Here is a 20768-nt window from a genome sequence, read left to right as displayed (position 1 = left end):
TTTCAGACAAATGTAGGATTTTTACTAAGCTTGCAAGAAATTATACAAAGTCCATTTGGAGAAGTAGCCTGTGCTATCGATAGATAAGGTTTCTAGTTTTCCAGGTGTCACTATATTAGCCTTGTGAATATGAGTTTGGGGAGTGAATGCTCAAAAGGTTCAAAATCCAGCATGACAAGAAGTTGTAGACTGAAGGAACTTTCTTCTGGTTGCTTTAGAGGGCAAAGTATTTCCAAGACTTGCAAGGCTATTTAGGTTCGGAACATAGAAATGATCATTTTGACTCTAGGTGGCATTTGTGAGGAACTATTTATAGTGGTGGGAGTCTCTCTCTGGATTGTCTTCTTCTTTAACATTCTTCTATAAGATAGATTTATACCTTAATACCTCCAACATAATGAGGAGGTTGTTTAATTTTCCTTCAGTGAGGCAAAAAATCTACCTCGTAAGACTTGCCATCCTCTGGAACCACTTGAATACCTCAGAGTCATGGCTTCATTTCAGGCCCCAAGTCAGAGGGGATTCTTTCTGGTTCCGTCTTTCAGCTTAAAGCTTCCAATCTTAGCTTACCACTGTATTGCCTGGGGAGATTTTTAATTCCATTCCTACAGGTATTTTAAACCATATTCCCTTCCTTCCTGACTTTCTGGGGGCAGATCTGATGCTCAGCCTGGCTTTGGAATGCCTGAGCACAGGGCACTCAAATGCAAATCTTTGGTGCCTCTAGGGCAGGGATCCCCAAACCCTGGGCCATGGTACCCGTCTGTGGCCTGTTAGGAATTGGGCCACACAGCAGGAGGTGAGCTGCGGGTTAGCGAGCAAAGCTTCCTCTGTATTTACAGCCGCTCACCATCCCTTGCATTACCGCCTGAGCCCCGCCTCCCGTCAGATCAACTTCGGCATTAGATTCTCGTGGGAGTGCGAATCCTACTGCGAACTGCGCATGCGAGGGATCTGGGTTGCGCGCTCCTTATGAGAATCTAAGGCCTGATGATCTGAGGTGGAGCTGAGGCAGTGATGCTAGTGCTGGGGAGCGGCTGCAAATACAGATTATCATTAGCAGAGAGGTTTGACTGCAGAGACCACAATAAATCAGTTGCTTGCAGACTCACATCAAAACCCTATCAGTGGGCTTCCCTGGTGGCGCAGTGGTTGAGAGTCTGCCTGCCAGTGCAGGGAACACGGGTTCGAGCCCTGGTCTGGGAAGATCCCACATGCCGCGGAGCAGCTGGGCCCGTGAGCCACAACTACTGAGCCTGTGCATCTGGAGCCTGTGCTCCGCAACAAGAGAGGCCACGATAGTGAGAGGCCCGCGCACCGCAATGAAGAGTGGCCCCCACTTGCCGCAACTAGAGGAAGACCTCGCACAGAAACGAAGACCCAACACAGCCAAAAATTAATAATAATAATAATTAATAAATAAATTAATTTAAAAAAAAACCCTATCAGTGAGTGGCAAGTGACAATTAAGCTGCATCTGGTGGCAGGCTTTAGAGTGGCAAGTGAGTTGATATACTTCAATTGTACAGCTACATCTGGTGGCAGGCTTTAAGTCAGAATCTGACACTTATTTTAGCCCATGTGTCCCTCCCATTTTATTTACCACTTCCCATCTGCACCTCTTTCCCACACTGTGCACTTGTCTCAGTCACAGTTTCGGTAAGCCCACAAGCTAACCCTAGCCAAAATGAGTAAAAAACAAACGTCGCTGGAGAGCTTCTTTGAAAAGGGGGAAAGACCCAATGATGAGACAGCAGAAGACTCTAAGACTGCCAACAAAAAGAAAGCTGCATTTAAAAGAATATACCAAGAGTCCTACTTAAATTATAAGTTCATTTGCAACAGGTGCTTCACATTCTCCAAGCCCGCTTTGTATAATATGTGGCGACCGGCTATCCAACGAAGCCATGAAACCTTCAAAACTGCTTCGCCATATGGAGACCAAGCACCCTGCATTAAGAGACAAGCCTTTGGAGTTTTTCAAAAGAAAAACATGAACACGAAGAAGAGAAGCAATTATTGAAGGCCACCGCTTCATCAAATGTGTCTGCACTGAGAGTGTCATTCTTAGTGGCTAACTGCATTGCTAAAGCTAAGAAACCCTTTACTATTGGCGAAGAGTTGATCCTGCCTGCTGCTAAGGACATTTGCCGTGAACTTTAAGGAGAGGCTGCAGTTCAAAAGGTGGCACGTGTTCCTCTTTTGGCTAGCACCATAACTAGATGAATTGATGAAATAGCAGAGGATAATGAAGCACAATTGTTAGAGAGGATTAATGAGTCACCGTGGTACGCAATCCAGGTTGACGAGTCGACTAGTGTTGACAACAAGGCAACAATGCTTGTTTTTGTGCGATATATTTTTCAGGAGGATGTGCATGAGGATATGTTATGTGCACTTTTGTTGCCAACCAGCATCACAGCTGCAGAACTCTTGAAGTCTTTGAATGATTACATATCAGGAAAACTGAATTGGTCACTTTGTGTCGGTATATGCACGGATGGAGCGGCTGCCATGACTGGATGGCTTTCTGTTCACTACTTGGGTCAGAGATGTCGCTTCTGAATGTGAGTCTACGTGCTGTGTCATCCATAGAGAAATGCTGGCTAGCTGAAAACTGTCACCTGAACTTAACAACGTTTTGCAGGATGTGGTTAAAATTATCAACCACATTAAAGTACGTGCCCTTAACTCACATCTGTTCGTGCAGCTCTGTGAGGAGATGGATGCAGAGCACACACGTCTTCTCTTATACACAGAAGTGAGATGGCTTTCTCAAGGTAGATCACTGCCCAGAGTTTTTGAGTTACGAGAGCCGCTCCAGAGATTTCTTTTAGAAAAACAGTCACCACTGGCAGCACATTTCAGTGACACAGAATGGGTCACAAAACTTGCTTACTTGTGTGACATATTCAACCGGCTCAGAGAACTCAATATGTCACTTCAGGGGAGAACGACAACTGTGTTCAAGTGGGCAGATAAAGTGGCTGCATTCAAGGCCAAACTGGAATTATAGGGGTAATGAGTGAACACTGGGATTTTTGACATGTTTCAAACATTAATAGAGATATTGAAAGAGACTGAGCCAGGACCTTCTTTCTCCCAGCTGGTGCTTGATCAGCTATCTCAGCTTTCAAAAGAGTTTGAGCATTACTTCCCAACCACAAAAGACCCCCGAACTGGGAAGGCATGGATCCGCGACCCATTTGTGAATAAGCCAGGTGAATCGACTTTGTCCGTGCTAGAAGAGGATCAGCTGCTTGAGACCGCAAATGACGGTGGCCTTAAAAGTATGTTTGAGACAACTTCAAATCTCCGTACATTCTGGATTAAAGTCAAGGCGGAATATCCTGAGATTGCCACAGAAGCACTGAAAAGCCTGCTTCCATTTCCAACATCCTATCTTTCTGAAGCAGGGTTTTCTGCAGTGACAGCAACCAAAATGAGATTACGGAGTAGACTGGACATAAGCAACACACGTCGGTGTCACTGTCTCACATCACCCCCAGATGGGACCGTCTAGTTGCAGGAGAACAAGCTCAGGGCTCCCACTGATTCTGCATTAGGGTGAGTTGTATAATTATTTCTTTATATATTACAACGTAATAATAATAATAGAAATGAAGTGCACAATAAATGTAATGCGCTTGAATCATCCCGAAACCATCCACCCCCCGCCTTCGGCCCCGGTCCGTGGAAAAACTGTCTTCCATGAAACCGGTCCCTGGTGCTAAAAAGGTTGGGGACCACTGCTCTAGGGTAATATTTTGCTTCATAGATCTGACCAGTCTGGAGATCAGAGTAGTGGGGAATCCTAAATTTTTAGTAACATCCCTGACAATTTAAAGAGGTGTTTCTATGGAAAACTATGTCTTCCCAGCTAGAATGCATAGCAAGCAGGGTTATAGGGATTCTTCTCTGCTCCAAAACTACCAGACTCTGTGGCAAATCTTTCAAATGGCTTAAGCTAATGATTTCTCCTTTAGATATTTTGCCTACATTAATTTGAGTTTTTATTTCAGTTTACGTGAACTTTCATTTTTTAAAAGGCTTAAGTAACTTGTTTTTTTTAACATCTTTATTGGAGTATAATTGCTTTACAATGGTGTGTTAGTTTCTGCTTTATAACAAAGTGAATCAGCTGTACATAAACATATATCTTCATATCTCCTCCCTCTTGTGTCTCCCTCTCACCCTCCCATCCCACCCCTCTACGTGGTCACAAACCACCGAGCTGATCTCCCTGTGCTATGTGGCTGCTTCCCACTAGCTATCTGTTTTACATTTGGTAGTGTGTATATCTCAATGTTACTCTCTCACTTCGTCCCAGCTTACCCTTCCCCCTCCCTGTGTCCTCAAGTCCATTCTCTACGTTTGTGCCTTTTATTTCTGTCCTGCCCCTAGGTTCATCAGAACGATTTTTTTTTAGATTCCATATATATGTGTTAGCATACGGTATTTGTTTTTCTCTTTCTGACTTACTTCACTCTGTATGACACACTCTAGGTCTATCCACCTCACTACAAATAACTCAATTTCGTTTCTTTTTATGGCTGAGTAATATTCCATTGTGTATATGTGCCACATCTTCTTTATCCATTCTTCTGTCGATGGACACGTAGGTTACTTCCATGTCCTGGCTATTGTAAATAGTGCTGCAATGAACATTGTGGTACATGACTCTTTTTGAATTATGGTTTTCTCAGGGTATATGCCCAGTAGTGGGGTTGCTGGGTCATATGGTAGTTCTATTTTTAGTTTTTTAAGGAACCTCCATACTGTTCTCCATAGTAGCTGTATCAATTTACATTCCCACCAACAGTGCAAGAGGGTTCCCTTTTCTCCACACCCTCTCCAGCATTTATTGTTTGTAGATTTTTTGATGATGGCCATTCTGAGTGCTGTGAGATGATACCTCATTGTAGTTTTGATTTGCATTTCTCTAATGATTAGTGATGTTGAGCGTCCTTTCACGTGTTTGTTGGCAATCTGTATATCTTCTTTGGAGAAATGTCTATTTAGGTCTTCTGCCCATTTTTGGATTGGGTTGTTTGTTTTTTTGATATTGAGCTGCATGAGCTGCTTGTAAATTTTGGAGATTAATCCAAAGGCTTAAGTAACTTTCTTACTTGCTATTTGAATATCAGAAATTTCATATATACTTTGAAAAGAAGCCTATATGTGTCCTTGGCTGCCTAGTTGATAAAATGTCTTGGTTAGGGAATGTGTTGGCAATGTGTGAATGAATGATCCTGATTTGGGTGTCATTTGGACTAAGCTTGAAAAGAAGTCACACTCTGAATTATTTTTTTTCTGGTGGGAGATCAATACTGTCTAGACATGGTCTCATTACGACTTTGCAATGACTAAGGCAGACTCGGTCAACAGTGGGGTTGAGATTCCTGTAATCCGGGCTACTGGTCGGACATTTGTGTTACCCATTATTACAGAGAACTCCAGATTCACTGGTGTCAACACTGTATTTCAGCATCATTCCACTCAACTGTAGGGTTATCTTGAGGACAGGATATGCCAACTCATGACATTTTTAAAGATTCTGGATCCTGGAAGTCCTGGGAGCTGCTCTGTAGGATTTCCTAGCAGCTTGGTGATGGTTGCATAGGGCGTGGAAGAGGCCTTGGAGTCTTTCAATTCCTTACAGTCTCTAAAACACAAAAAGAGAGGGAAAAATTCAACTAACATCTAAAGGCCTCCACCCACGCCTGAAAGCCAGATGTCTACCCTGTCATATGGTGTCCCCATTAATTTCTGCAGATATTTTCTTCATGTATAGAAATATCACCAGTTTTGTTTTTTTTTTAATATTCAGTAGTCTTCTCATTTATAAGAAATTTTTATCTATTTGAATTTGTTTTTAAATTGAGAAAGTTTATGATTCTTCACCTGGATCAGAACTTAAAAATCTTGTCTTCTCCCTGTTAGATATTCAGACTCCTGGCTGTGCTGCTCTGCATGGAATCTTAAATCTTTCCTCTGTGGTTATTTGTTGGCATTTTGTGAGATAGTGAAGCAATGTCTGAGCCACTAGTGGCCAGAGGTGGCCCAGCCTGACCAGATTTCCAGTAGTGGAATAAATGTCTGTTATTTATCCAGCCTCTTTACTTTTCAACTGTGGGAAAGATGAGGATAGACATTGAGAAATAATGCTGATTATACAAAGGATTGCTCATGATAAAAGATCTCTTTCTGGGAATTTAAGTGTTCCAGTAAATTAGCATTATTGATCATTCTCTTTCCTCATAGTCTACATCTTAGAATCCTAAAACTATTATTCTCCCTTGTCTGGTGTAATTACCAGAACAAGGAATAATCTAATTAAAAGACAACAAGGATGTGTTCTAATTGTTCTAATAAATTATGTTAATACACAAGGCAGGCACTTACTTTTCAACAGGAATTTATTTAATAGATTGACAACTTGTCCTTTACTGCCACAGTCTTAACTTTCATTTATTCTAAACAAGACAACTTAAAAAAAAGGAGAGTTAAGCATCCAAAAATCTGTTGGGTCATTAAGAAAGTCTAAGGTTCCATATGGTAGGTATGGATGAATAAATGGGTTTCGGGTTCTCTAGATAAAATAGTGACCCAAGACATAGGAGGGTAAAGTAAAGATCAGTAACATCTAAAGTCAAAATCAGTAACACACTGTTGCAATGAAGGTAGTGGACTTTTCATTTGTTCTTTTATTGTCAAGGATAGTGCTGCATGATAAGGCAATCCTAACTTATGGAATTGTGTTTTCGTAGTTTTAGGCATTTTACACAAATCTATTAGACACAATATTGTATATTGCATGTATGAGATGATGCCCTCAGTAAAGTCATGTCATAATATGGGCAGAAATTCAGGCCGTCACTTCTGATAGGCCATATGTTTTCTACAAAAAAACGCCAGTCTCCCTGATTATTTTTGCATAATTGAGATATAGTTTGTTGCCTAACTGTATGAGAAAGTCTTCAAGGCAGTGTAGAAAAAGATATCAAGAATGATATGGCGGAAATAAAAATCTGTGTAGAGCTTGGAGGGAAGCATATAAGTCAATTCTAAATCAGTATGGCCAATCTGCATAGTTCAGAAAAGCAGATTCCCAGGTTGGTTTGTGTTGTTCTCCCTTGACATAACAACCTTTGAAATTTAACTAACAAGCCTACAGGTAGGAAGGAATCTCAGTACTTACCCAGAATGGAAAGTATTTCCAGAAAGGATATTTTCTCACAAGTTAGGAACTTTGTGGGAATAATTTTTCGCCTCTGATTAAACCATTAAATGGTTTAATCCATTTAAATTGTCAAGTTCATCAAAAAGTATGGAGCTGGAACATATGCAGATTCTAGTTTATACTCATAAAGTTAACTTATTGTAGAATAGCAGCCATAGAGACAAAACAGAAAACAACAGATACACCATAAAAGAAATGGGAATTAAAAGAAAATTATCTTTAATGGCAAGGGAATGCAAACAGTTTTCTTCCCATTTTGAAGTACATTGGCCTAAACGCCATGATTTTTGTCTCCTTACTCCCTGTCTTTTAATATTCTAGTTCACGTCTTCATTTTCAATGGGAAACTTTTATATGTTCTTTTTCTGTTTTAAAAAAGTTTGACATTTCTTTCAAGGCCATCGGGCTCTGAGGATTTCTTTCCTCAAGGAAGACTGAGCTGGAGAGCTCCTAATAACTCAGGTGTAGAACCCTTACCACCAGGTCTAAATTAGATCAAGTACCCAAGTGGGTCTCACCTTCCTTATCTCCAAGGCAAGGACAATGTCTGCCTTTGAAAGGAAGCATGAATGTGGCACTCAATTCTTTTCTCTTCTTTCTTTCTTTCTTTCTAACTTTGAAAAAAATTTTTATTCTGAAAAAGTATTCAGTATTTTATTCTGAATAATATAAAATTTGCCATTTTAACCATTTTTAGGTATATAATTCAGTAGTGGTAAATATGACATTTCTTTTTAATAATTGGACTGAAAAGGGAATAAGGCTGTGATTAGATTAGCACTTAGGTTACCGGGTAGAGATGTTTTATTCTGCTTTTTATTTGTTTCTACCCTTTCTGAAATTATTTTTCACCAAAAGTATGATACCTACCTATGTGAAACCGGAAAAGAATTCCATCTCAATTCTAGAAAAGACTCTAGATGCTCATAGCAGGTGGGAAGGGGTATGTGGCTGGGCAAAGGGTCAGCATAATAAATGAGGTTGGGGCAGTGGAACAGTGCCTGTCTCTGAAGGTCCCCTGGGTATTTCTGGAGCTCAGAAAGTGACCACTCTGTGCATAAATATGATATTGTTTTTCTGATCTACTGGTATTAGAAATTTTTCATTTAGTAAATGATGCAAAATATACGTTAAGTGATGGTAAGGTTTTGACAAAAACTGACCAAAATTGGGGAATTCAAAGCTACAGGAAAGCTGAAACACTGACTTAATGTGCTGCCATCTAGCCATGATCTCATTCCATGCTGCTTCATTCATTGATCACAGAGACACTGAAATCATCCCCCAGGCAGGATGGAGCATGTTTACAGTGGAGGGTAGTAGGCAGGGGCTTGGCTGAGTCTTCTATTTTTACTGGCCATTAACACTTCCTACTTGCATGTAAACTAAAATTTGATAATTATTAAAATAAAGATAATGTTAATAATACATTAAAAAGCTACTTTTTAAAAGGGTAGAATAGTAGAAGCCTCTGCTTTGAATATTATGTTCACCAGTTTCGTCTTTCAGCTCCCCGTGGTACATAGAATGAAGTCTAAACTCCTTAGTAGGGGATGAGGACCCCCAGTGTCCCTCCCTTACCTGTCTTTCCACTTCATCTCCCTTTGCTCCTTCACATGTCTTGTACTTCATCCAGGCATTAGTTTGTGTCATTTCCCAAATGTGCCATCTTTACTTCTCTCAGGGCTTTTGCATGTGTTTCTCCCTCTTGGAAACTCCTTTTACTACCCAACCTTCAGAATCTAGCTCACACGTCTCCTCTGAGAAGCTTCTGCTGATTCTCCCAAGCATTGCTGCTCACTGTTTCTGTGTCAGCACCATGACCAGTACATACCTGCATTTTTGCACTTAATCGCATATAATTGTAATGATTTTTTACATGTCTTTTCGTCCTGCCAGGATCAGAGTTCCTTGTAGCCAGTAACGTTTCAACTCAATAGGATCCAGCTTATTGTATATATACATTTTTAGCTCTCCCTACATGTTTTATTTTTGAGTTTCTGCTGAGATTCAGGAACTTAGGGCTTTCAAGTACTGAATGAAAATAGCAGTCAACCCAGAATCAACCCAGAATCCGATAACCAGTGAAAACACCCTTCAGGAATGAAGGGGAAGTCAAGATATTCTCAGATGAAGGAAAACTAACAGATTTTGTCACCAGCAGACCTACTCTAAAAGATTGGCTAACAGAAAGGAAACGATAAAAAATAAATTAAAAAAAAGAAGCCCTGGAACACCAGGAAAAAACACAGCAAGCAAAAATATTGGTAAATATAGTAGGCTTACTTTTTCCTCTTGAGATTTCTAAATTATGTTTGAAGACTAAAGCAAAAATTACAACACTCTTTGATATGGATGGAAGTGTTGGAAATATTTAAGATAACTGTATTATAAATGGACATTGGTAACAGGACATAAAGGGAGGTAAGGTTTCTATACTTTGCTCAAACTGTAAGACAATACCAGTAGGTTGTGATAAGTTATGAATATATAATGAAGTACCTAGAGCAGCCACTAAATAAGTTTTACAAGGAGATGAACACAAAAAACTTTAGATAAATCGAAGTAGAATTCCAAAAAATATTCAAAGAGCCTACCAGAAGGCAGAAAAAAGAAAACAAAAGTACAAACCAGGGAGAATAAACAGAAAACAAACAAAAATAAAGTGGTAGTTTCAGTCCTAAAATACCAATAATTACATTAAAGCTAAATGGTTTAAATATACCATGTAAAGAGTGAAAGAATTGTTTAAAAAACATGACCTAACTAGACACTGTCTATAAGAAACTCACTTCAAATATAATAGTAGAGGCAGACTGAAGGTAAAATGATGGAAAGAGATGTATCATACAAGCATTAATTAAAAGAAGGCAGAAGTAGCTGGTTCTTTGAAAAAGTTAAAAAAATTGACAAACATCTAGGAAGACTGATAAAGAAAAAAAGACTAAAGACACAAATTAACAATATCAGGAATGAAACAGGGGATAGTACTATAGATCCTGCAGATATCAAAAGGATAATAAAGGAATGCTATGAAAAACTTTATACACATAAATTTGACAACTTAGAAAAAAAGATCCACTTTCCTTGAAAAACAAACTGCCACAATTCACCAAATTTGAAAGAGATAATTTGAATAGCCCTATTATAACTATTGAGGAAATTGAACTCATAATTTTAAAATTCCCCAAAAGGAAATTTCCAGGCCCAGATGATTTTACTGGAGAATTCTACCCAATATTTAATGAGGAATAAGCACCAGTTTTATACAGACTCTTCCAGGAAATAGAACACTTCCACTGCCCAATTCATTTTTATGAAACTAGTATTACCCAGATACCAAAGCCAGACACAAACAATAAAAAAAGAAAACTATGGTATACCAATAACTTCATCAATATAGACACAAAAATCCTTAACAAAATATTAGCAAGTAGAATTCAGGGGAAAAAAAAAGAATTATACACTGTAACCAAATGGGGTCTATTCCAGGAATTCAAGACTGGATCAAAATTAAAAAGTCAATCAATGTAATGCACCATAATAACAGACTAAAGAGGAAAAAACAATCACATGATTTTATCAATTGATGCAGAAAAAGTATTTGACAAAATTCAACACTGATTTATGATAAAAACTGTCAGAAAAATAAGAATAAGGGGAACTTCGTCAACTTGATGAAGAGCCTCTTTTTTATTACCCTCATCTGACATTTATACCAAATGATGAAAAACAATGCTTCCCCCCTAAGTGTGGGAAGTAAGGTAAGGATGTCTATTCTTGCTACTCCTATTCAACATAGTGCAGGAAGCTCTAGTCAATGCAATAAGGCAATAAAAAGAAATAAAAGGCATACAGATAGAAAGGAAGAAAGAAAACTGTCACTATTGCTAATGACATGATTTTCTACTTAGAAAATCCTTAAGTGATCTAAAAAAAAAAAAAAAAAGAAAAGAAACCTCTTAAAAGTAAGTGAGTTCCACAAGGTTGTAGGATACAGACAATTTTTAAAAATCAATTGTATTTCTGCATACTAGCAATGAACATGTAGACACTGTATTTAAAAATGCAATTTACAGTAGCTCAAAATTATGAAATACTTAGGTATAAATATAATAAATCATTCACAGAACTTGTATGCTCACTGTGACATAATGCCGATGACTGAAATCAAAGAAAATCTAAACAAATGGAGAGACATACCATGTTCATGATTTGGAAGTCTCAGCATAGTAAAGATACCAATTCTCCCCAAATTGATATACATATTTAATGCAGCTCTTACCAAAATCCCAGTATGACTTTTTATATGGACAAGATTATTCTAAAATTTATATGAAGACAAAGGAACTAGAATAGCTAAAATAATATTGAAAAGAAGAATAAAGTGGGAGGAATCAGTCTACCTGATTTTAAGGCTTATTTTACAGTTACTATGTGGCTGTTCATGAAGTGATAGACATGTATGTCAATGGATCAGAATAGAGAAGCCAAAAAATAGACTCAGTGAACATTCCCAACTGATTTTTGACAAATGTACAAATCCCTCAATGGGAAAAAAAAAAAAGAGAGACTTTTCAAAAATGATCCTGGAACAATCAGCAAAAAATGAACCTAAAATTAAGTCTTATACCTTATGTAAAAGTTACCTCAAAATGTATAATGGACTTAAATGTAAAACATGAAACTATAAAACTTTTAGAAGAAAACATAAGAGAAAATCTTTGGGATCCAGGGCTAGGCAAAAAGTTCTTAGACTTGACATTGAAACACAATTCATAAAAGGAAAAAAAATCACATATTAGAAATCATCAGAATTAAAACTTTTGCTCTTTAAAAGACCCTGATAAGAGGATGAAAAGACGGATACAGACTGGGAGAAAGTATTTACAAACCATATATCTGGCAAAGGACTAGTATCTAGAATATATATAGACCTCTCAAACAATGGTAAAAAAAACCCCAAGCAATCCAATTAGAAAACGGACAAAAGTCATGAAGAAGTATTTCACCGAAGAGGTTTTATAGATGGCAAGTAAGTGCATCAAAATATGTTCAGTATTATTAGCTGTCAGGGAAATGTAAATTAAAACCACAGAGATATGTCACCATATACCTATTGGACTGGCTTAAAAAAAAAAGTGATAACACCAAATGCTAATGAGGATGCAGAGAAACTGGATTACTCATATATTGTTGGTGAGAATGTGAAATGGTACTGGTACGCTGGAAAATAGTTTGGCAGTTTCTTATAAAACTAAACATTCACTTACTGTACTCCTGGGCATTTATCCTGAGGGAATGAAAATTTATGTTCTCATAAAACCTGTGCATGAATGTTCATAGTAGATTTATTTGTAGTAGCCAAAAACTGGAAGCAACACAGATGACCTGTACTGGGTGAATGGTTAAAGAAACAGTAGTATATCCAAACCACAGAGCACTACTCAGCAATGAGCTATTGATAACGTGGAACTAACTACTTGACTGAACCTTCAGAGATTTAGGCTATGGGAGAAAAAAGGCAATTCCCAAAGATTACATACTGTATGATTCCATTTATATAGCATTCTTTTTTTTCTTCCTTTTTTTTTAAATTTATTTTTGGCTGTGTTGGGTCTTCACTGCTGCACGTGGAGTTTCTCTAGTTGTGGCGAGCGGGGGCTACTCTTCGTTGCGGTGCGCGGGCTTCTCATTGTGGTGGCTTCTCTTGTTGCAGAGCACGGGCTCTAGGGTGCATGGGTTTCAGTAGTTGTGGCACGTGGGCTCAGTAGTTGTGGCTCATGGGCTCCAGAGCGCAGGCTCAGTAGTTGTGGCACACGGGCTTCGTTGCTCTGCGGCATGTGGGATCTTCCCGGACCGGTCCTCAAACCCATGTCCGCTGCATTGGCAGGCAGATTCTTAACCACTGCACCACCAGGAAAGCCCTATATAGCATTCTTAAAGTGACATAATTATATAAATGAAGAACAGATTTGTGGTTGTCAAGGGTTAAGTCAGTGTGAGGTGGGAGGGCGATGGGTGTGGCTATAGAAGGGCGGTAGGCGGATCTCTATGGTGATGAAAACATTCTGTATCTTGAGTGTATCAGAGTTAGTATTCTGCTTGTGCTATTGTACTGTAGACTTGCAAGATGTTACCATTGGGAGAAATTGGGTAAAGGGTACATGGAATCTCTCTGTATTTTTTTCTAACAACATTATCTCAAAATAAGAAGTTTAATTAAAAAGGGGGGACACGTGAACAAAAAGAATTGGGAAGATAACAGTGTAATTGTAGAAGCTGCCTTAAAAGGCCAGAGACTGATTTAGAAGGAAAAAAATGTGAAATCTAAGGAATTAGTGGCATTATAAATCTACAAAAGTGAGAGTGAAGGAATACGAAAAGAATGTTGAAAAAACAGTAAATAATATTAGATCCCCAGAGTCGTTGCCTAACCTGGATAGCCTGGGAGCTGTCCCTCTCACCCTTCCTCCACTCCCCAGAAGGAAGGCTGGAGGGGGGTGAAGCACAGGATCTGTGACTGGGGTCCCTGGGCATAGCTGAGGACAGAGCTATGGTGATGAAAATAGGGGGATTAAGTGAAAGTCTGCATAACGGGGCTTCCACTCTTTCCCACACTTAAATCCCAGAACAATGGCAGCTAGGCACGAGATTGAAAGACACTTTTCTGGGGACTTTGACCAGCCCAAGAAAAGAGACCTAGAAATACCAACCAGGAAGCCAGTCACTCTAGGCCTGTGTTGTCCACTATGGTAGCCACTAGCAACATGTGGCTACTGAGCATTGAAACATAGCTTGTCTGACTTGAGATGAGCTGTAAATGTAAAACATATTAAGATTTTTGAATATTGTACTTCATATAAAACATGTAAAGTATCTTGTTAATTTTTATTACATGTTGAAATAATATTTTTATATACTAGGTTAAATAAAATATGTTATTAAAATAATGTTTTAGAAGAGTAAGAGACTGAATTTCTCCCAGGTTGAAAGCAGAAAAGTAACTTTTATGGAGCTTTGGTGGTTTTATAAGTAAAACGAAAGCAACAGGATACCAACATGAAGGAAGCAATCAGCCAGGAAACAGAACAAAGAAAAGCTTAGCCATATATGTGTATACATATCTATGATATATGTGATGTGTCACTCTCTAGCTAATTCCTATTGAAGTCAAGGGGTTTTTTTGTTTTGTTTTCTTTTTTAAGTATAATTGGCTGACTGCCAGAAATAGGCAGACCATCTGGATGTCCATATGGATTGTTCTCTTCTCCTGAATTTATCTTGAACTCTGGGTGAGATTAACACAGATTTTGGGAAAAAGCAGAGGTCTTTCATGTATCAGTAATTGTGTCCAATATGCAATATGTATGATTCGTTGAGTGAGTCATTCTGTCTGGATTGGAATCCCAGATCTTCAGTTTAGTAACTGTGATTTAGGTCTGGTAACTGTCTTTGCCTCTGTTTCCGCATCTGTAAAACAGGAATAAAAATAATAGTATTCTTTAAGTCATTGTGACTGCATGATTAACTGTGTGAAAAAGGCTTAGCCCCTGACACATAGTAAGCATTGTGTTAATGTTAGCTATCATTATTATTACTGTGGGCTAGTAGCTGTAGTATTGTCTCTAATCCTTAGGACAGCCTGTAGAGTAAGTAGTGTTATCTGAGAATCCAAGGCTTAGAGAAGAAGCTGCTCTCCTGGGCCACAAGTCACTTCAAAACCTGAGCTTTTTCCATTATCCTATCTTGCCTCATAAATTTTAGTACCTCATTGCTGATAGAAGCCTTTTATATCATCTTAGGCGGTTACTGAACTTGTCTGCAGAATGGATCGTTAAAGGCTGGGCTCTGGGGTTGGAGAGGCTTGTGTTCGAATCCTGATCCCACCCCTCAAAGCAGCTGGGTGGTCTTGGACAAGCTTCTCAACTCCATGAAAGTTTCTCAGGTTGTAATAAAGATTACATTAGATAATGTATGGGAAGCTCTTGGCACACTATGTGCTGTGTGATTATTAATTTTTCATGATTATGATTTTTATTATAAATATGATCTAAGTCTCAGAGCTAGTTAGTCGTGGAGGTATAACTGAAACTCTGGTAGGTCTTTTATTCAGTGCTCTCTCTTCTCTACTTTGCTATCTAATTGGTTAGTTTTCATTCATCCTTTTAGAATCTACATTTATAAAGTCAGAGCTGTTAGTGAAGATTTTATAAGAACACTTTTCGAGAGTTTTTTTGAACTGCCAAGTCCAGAGATTTAGGATGTAGCTTGGTGCTGAAGTAATTGGCTCTCTTAGTCTTGCATTATAAGAAGTTCCCTTTCAGAGTATAAGGTTGAGAACCATGAAAGGAACTCTAACGTTTTGGTAATTGCTTTAAGGAATAGCTTACCTTTTAAAAACATACATTATTCAGCTGCAACTCCTTCCTTCCCTCACCTTGCCGTTTTGAGAATCTCCTCATCATACATCTTCACAATCTTGTTTTCTGAGTTTCACCTTTTAACTATTTCCTCAAGTACCATCCCATAATAATATTTTCTTTTCAGTTTATCAACTAGTTGAGGAAGTGATGTACTTGTTAGAATTGAAGAGTTTCTGAGGAATATAGAAATGATTCAGTCTTAGGAGAATACAGAAATGATTTAATCTTAGGTGAATACAGAATGATTTAATTTTCTACCTGTCAAATAACTGAAGCATCGTGAAACTGGTCTTAGCTAGCTACTTGAAGCAAGCTGTACACTATTTACTGCAGTTATATCACGTCAACAGACAGTTCGTGATCAGAGATTAATTCAGAAAGTCTCATTAACATGTTGGACTAACAACAGGGATGAGATGTTTTAATACCTCCTTGAATGCAACATTTGTTGTTTTCTTGTGTGAATGGGATGGATTTAGCTATGAAAAAGACCGAACTCCACAGTGCTCTGATATTGATAAAGTGGGTGTCTTCTAAACTTCTTTTAAATTTATTCGTCCTCTTCCTAGAGTTAACCAGATAGATTATAGTTTAATTTTCCCAATGGGGAGTTTTAAAGCAAAAGGACTAACAGTTTTTTCCCCAACATAAGTGAGAGAACATCAGGAAATAGAATTGCAAATATATTTCCATTTTGTCATAAAGAACCTTAACATTTTTCCCTGTTACTTAGACATCAGTTTAAACTATGACATTTCTCTTGTTTTGACTAGCACTAGAGTAAGAGAGAGTAATGTTCTATATTACAAGGACCTCATTGCCTGAAATAAATCTCTAAGGATACCTTAAAATTCTCTTACCCCTCTCTTCTTGTGGTCACCATGGCTCTTCTGTTTGGTTATTGAGCTGCTTCACAATGACAATCATGCTAAACTTTTCACCTACTGTTTTGAGCTCTCCCTTTCAAACTGGAGATTAGAGAGAAATAAGTTTCACTTCCTCCCATCCCCCATAGTGGAACCCAAGTTGAGCCAGGAAAGCTTTGTATTCGTCATTGATCCATTCATCAATGCAAAGTTATTAAGTGCTTTCCATTCAGCATCTGTGTAAGGTGCTGTGAAAACTGCAAAAGGCACTTTGGACCTCAAGAAACTCCCTTATGTTCCTCTTCTACTTTCCCTTCCTCCCCCTCTTTTACCAACTTCCCAAAGAATTTGAGGCTGTTTACTAAATCAAAGGTAGTGTGCAAGTACTAAAACAACCATAAGACAGAAATGTGACCATCTTTAGTAGTATAAGTTGGTAGGTCCATAGAATGAGAGAACTAAATTTGGTTGTAGGTTTCCTGATCCCTAAGGCTGAAAGGGAATTACTAGCTTATGTAGCCTTCTTTGTCTGACCAGAGAAAGCACTACAGTTTTTCCATGCTGGTAGACTCTCTTTGGGATCAAAACTGAAGGTGGAATTTACTGGTTTACAAAGCGAATGTTGACTTTAGTGCAGTTTTCAAACAGGAATAAGTATCGGGAGGAAAGATTGAGGGCATGGATTCATATCTGTCTTGCTTACTGTTATGTCCCAGGGCTCAGCACAGTGCCTGGTGCATAGTAGGTATTGGATACATAGTTGTTCAATTAAAATGGTCCATTCAGGGCTTCCCTGGTGGCGCAGTGGTTGAGAGTCTGCCTGCCAATGCAGGGGACATGGGTTCGAGCCCTGGTTTGGGAGGATCCCGCATGCCGCGGAGCAACTAGGCCTGTGAGCCACAACTACTGAGCCTGCGCATCTGGAGCCTGTGCTCCCAACAAGAGAGGCCGCGACAGTGAGAGGCCCGCGCACCGTGATGAAGAGTGGCCCCCGCTTGCCGCAACTAGAGAAAGCCCTCGCACAGAAACGAAGACCCAACACACCCAAAAAAAAAAAAATAAATAAATAAATTTATTTTTAAAATGTCATTATAAAATGGTCCTTTCAATGGACAATTTGCACTGACTTTCAATAACAATGAAGACACGATATACTCTGCCTTTGAATGTTGTATTCTCTCTCCCCAGAAGGCCATCCTCTAGCCCTTCTTTACCTCCTTCTCATCCTTCAGGTCTCATGTTAAATCCAACTTCTTTTGTTTTAGTATCTCAAAAGGATCTGCTACTGAATGTCCTTTGCTGCAGTTCCATTTATAAGGAGTTATCACATATTTCATTTGTTCATTTGAAAATCCAATGTTTTTTGCAGTGCAGAGCAGCCACGTTATTGTAAATACTTAGACAAATTAAATGATTCTGTGTAGTAGTTCTGAAAAGTCTAATTTCCATGTGCAGAATCATGTTTATCATCACCCAAATTCAAAGGCACAAAATAGCACATTTACATTGGTAACTTATTCATAACATTCCCGTTCTACCTTGTTTGTTTGTTTTATTGTTAGAAACCAACCCAAATCCCATCTGTAGGATGACACACATAAAAGGATGAAATTTAAATATCAGGGCTCTGATGGGGCGAAGCAATTGAGGCATATACGGCCTTGAATTGGTGCCCTTTGCCTCCTGGCTGCATTACATAAAGATAGAGGGATTGCCAGATTTTCCTTTAAGGGTTTGACTAACTGCTTCTTCAAGGCCTTAAGGTTTCTCAAGGAAGTGTACAGATAAGGCATTTTTAAACACAGTATTGGCCCAGGAGGAAGTCTTTTGGGGCTTTTACTTCATGATTACTGAACTTTCCTGCAAGCTTTTTTCCTCCACAGATTCTCCCTCCAGGAAGAGACGGAACATTCTTTACAATTCTAGCCTCCTTAAAGAATGACCTCCTCGCCTCAACGAGCGTCTTTTGGTATTACTGGCAAAAATGAATTATCTTAAAGCTAACTTTTATTTTAAAGCAAAAATTCTCTTTTGGAGGGGGAAGAATCTAATCTCAAGCCCTAGAACATATAAGGTTAACGGCAAGCTTGCTTCAAGGAGAGAAACGGAAAAAGCAAAATTGCTAAGTCGGCTGAAGAACTAATCAAGCATATTGTTCCCTTGATTCTGTAAAATTACAATGAACCTTTTAGAAAGGTTGAAAAGATGTCCGTGGTGTGCTCTCAGTTTACTTTGTCTGTAAATGCATGTTCCCTCTTCCCCGTGGTTCCAGAGGCACTGGTGTGTGCTGAAGGGGTTCTCCTGGCTGAGGGCTGAGTGTCTTTCCAGATGACAGATGGTTCCCTCTGCTGGCTGAACTTAAATTCAGTCCACCGAGCTGAGCCAACCTGGGAGGAATCACTATCCTTCTCACTGATTATGAAAACAGTTTTGAGATTCATCCTTAAAGAAACCAACCATCTGTGACCAGTTTAAGTGCACACCGGAACTGATGATGAGCTAACTTACTTCCTCCTTCCCTCCCTTCCTCCCTCTCTCCCTCCCTTCTTTCCTCCCTCCCTTTTTTCTTACTTCCTTTATTTTGAGAAAAATTTAAAGATACAGACAAGCACAAAAGGTGGTATAATAAGCATCTGTTTTTCTACTATCTAAAAAGGAGCATCTGTTTATGTCTAGTCAGATTTACTTCTGGTTTGTGTGTTTGTTTCTTTTTAAAGAAATTATTGATGAAACTAAATGCTCTTTTAACTACCATATCCTGTTTTCCTTCCACCCTTCACTCTCTCAGCTGCCTGTACCTCCTGCTGAAAATTCCCTACCATAAATTTAAGATGTAATATTTAACTAGTCTATTGTTTATATTTTTATGTACACACATATATATACCAACAACCAATATATACTATTTTGTTTAAATATTTTATGTTTAAATCTTTCCTTCTTGTTGCTTTTTTAATGTAACAGTATTTATGACATTTATCTGTATTGATGCCTATAAAATCAGTTGATTTTAACAGCTGCATAATATTCCATCCTATAAATATAGCACATTTTATTTGCCTATTCCCTTTCCAATGCAACTTTTAGGTCATTTCCAAGTTTTGCTATACAAAAGCAAAAAAACACTGCAATAATCTTTTTAGTATATGTCTCCTTGTGTCCATGTTGCTTGAACCCAGTATACCCTGCAATAAGAATCAGTAAGCTGTAGGATATATGTAGTATTACTTTTGATAAATATAACAAAATTGCTCACCAGGATGATACCAATTCATGATTCGGCCAGAAGTAAACTAGAGTATTATGCTATTTTTTTCCACCTCTTGGACAACACTGAATTTTGTCTGTCTTCTTCATGTTTACTATTCTAGTAAAAGAAAAATGGAATTCCATTATTTTAATATGCGTTTCCCTCTAGTGAGTCTGAGCTTTTTTTTTTTACGTTCTTTGTCCATTGAGATTTCTTCTTTGAACCACCATTTTTTTCTATATGTTTGTTCATCTTTGTTCTTGATTTTTGGAGTTCCTTATACATTCTGGTTACTTATTCTCTGTTACGTACGTTGCCACTATCTTTGTCTGGTCTGGCATTTGAGAAGATTACTGCTTCTGATGATCAGTAAGTTAAATTGTTATGGTTTCTAATTTAATTCTATGTATTATCAAGGAATTAGGCGTTATCTTTCTCCCTTCAGTCCATTGCCAATCCTTTCGGATCCTCTTTCAAAATATGCAGCAGATGACTGCCCACTTCTCCCTGTCCCCTGTGCTATCTGATGTTTTATCCTCATTTAAAAAACTTACACTCTCGGGGCTTCCCTGGTGGCGCAGTGGTTAAGGATCCGCCTGCTAATGCTGGGAACATGGGTTCAAGCCCTGGTCTGGGAAGTTCCCACATGCTGTGGAAAAACTAAGCCCGTGCGCCACAGCTACTGAGCCTGTGCTCTAGAGCCCGCGAGCCACAACTACGGAACCCATGCGCCACATCTACTGAAGCCCGGGCGCCCTAGAGCCCGTGCTCCATAATAAGAGAAGCCACCATAATGAGAAGCCCATGCATTGCAACGAAGAGTAGCCCCTGCTCTCCACAGCTGAAGAAAGCCAGCGTGTAGCAATGAAGACCCAACACAGTGAAAAATAAATAAATAAAATAAATAAATTAAAAAAAAAATACTCTCTCAATAGATATACTCTTCATATATTATTATGCCCATTTGACAGAAGTGAAAAGTG

At 38.6% G+C, this 20768-nt stretch overlaps 1 protein-coding gene across 16 annotated transcripts in view; it reads left to right on the top strand.

Moving 5' to 3' along the window:
* The window catches only part of FHIT (fragile histidine triad diadenosine triphosphatase), a 1499836-nt gene that overhangs the window by 398156 nt on the left and 1080912 nt on the right, over positions 1 to 20768 (top strand). The gene's annotated exons all lie outside the window — the stretch shown is intronic.

The sequence above is a fragment of the Eubalaena glacialis genome, chromosome 7, assembly GCF_028564815.1.
Source record: "Eubalaena glacialis isolate mEubGla1 chromosome 7, mEubGla1.1.hap2.+ XY, whole genome shotgun sequence".
Lineage (NCBI taxonomy): Eukaryota > Metazoa > Chordata > Mammalia > Artiodactyla > Balaenidae > Eubalaena > Eubalaena glacialis.
Note: the sequence above shows the minus strand (reverse complement) of the source record. Positions and strands in the feature narration are given on the sequence as shown.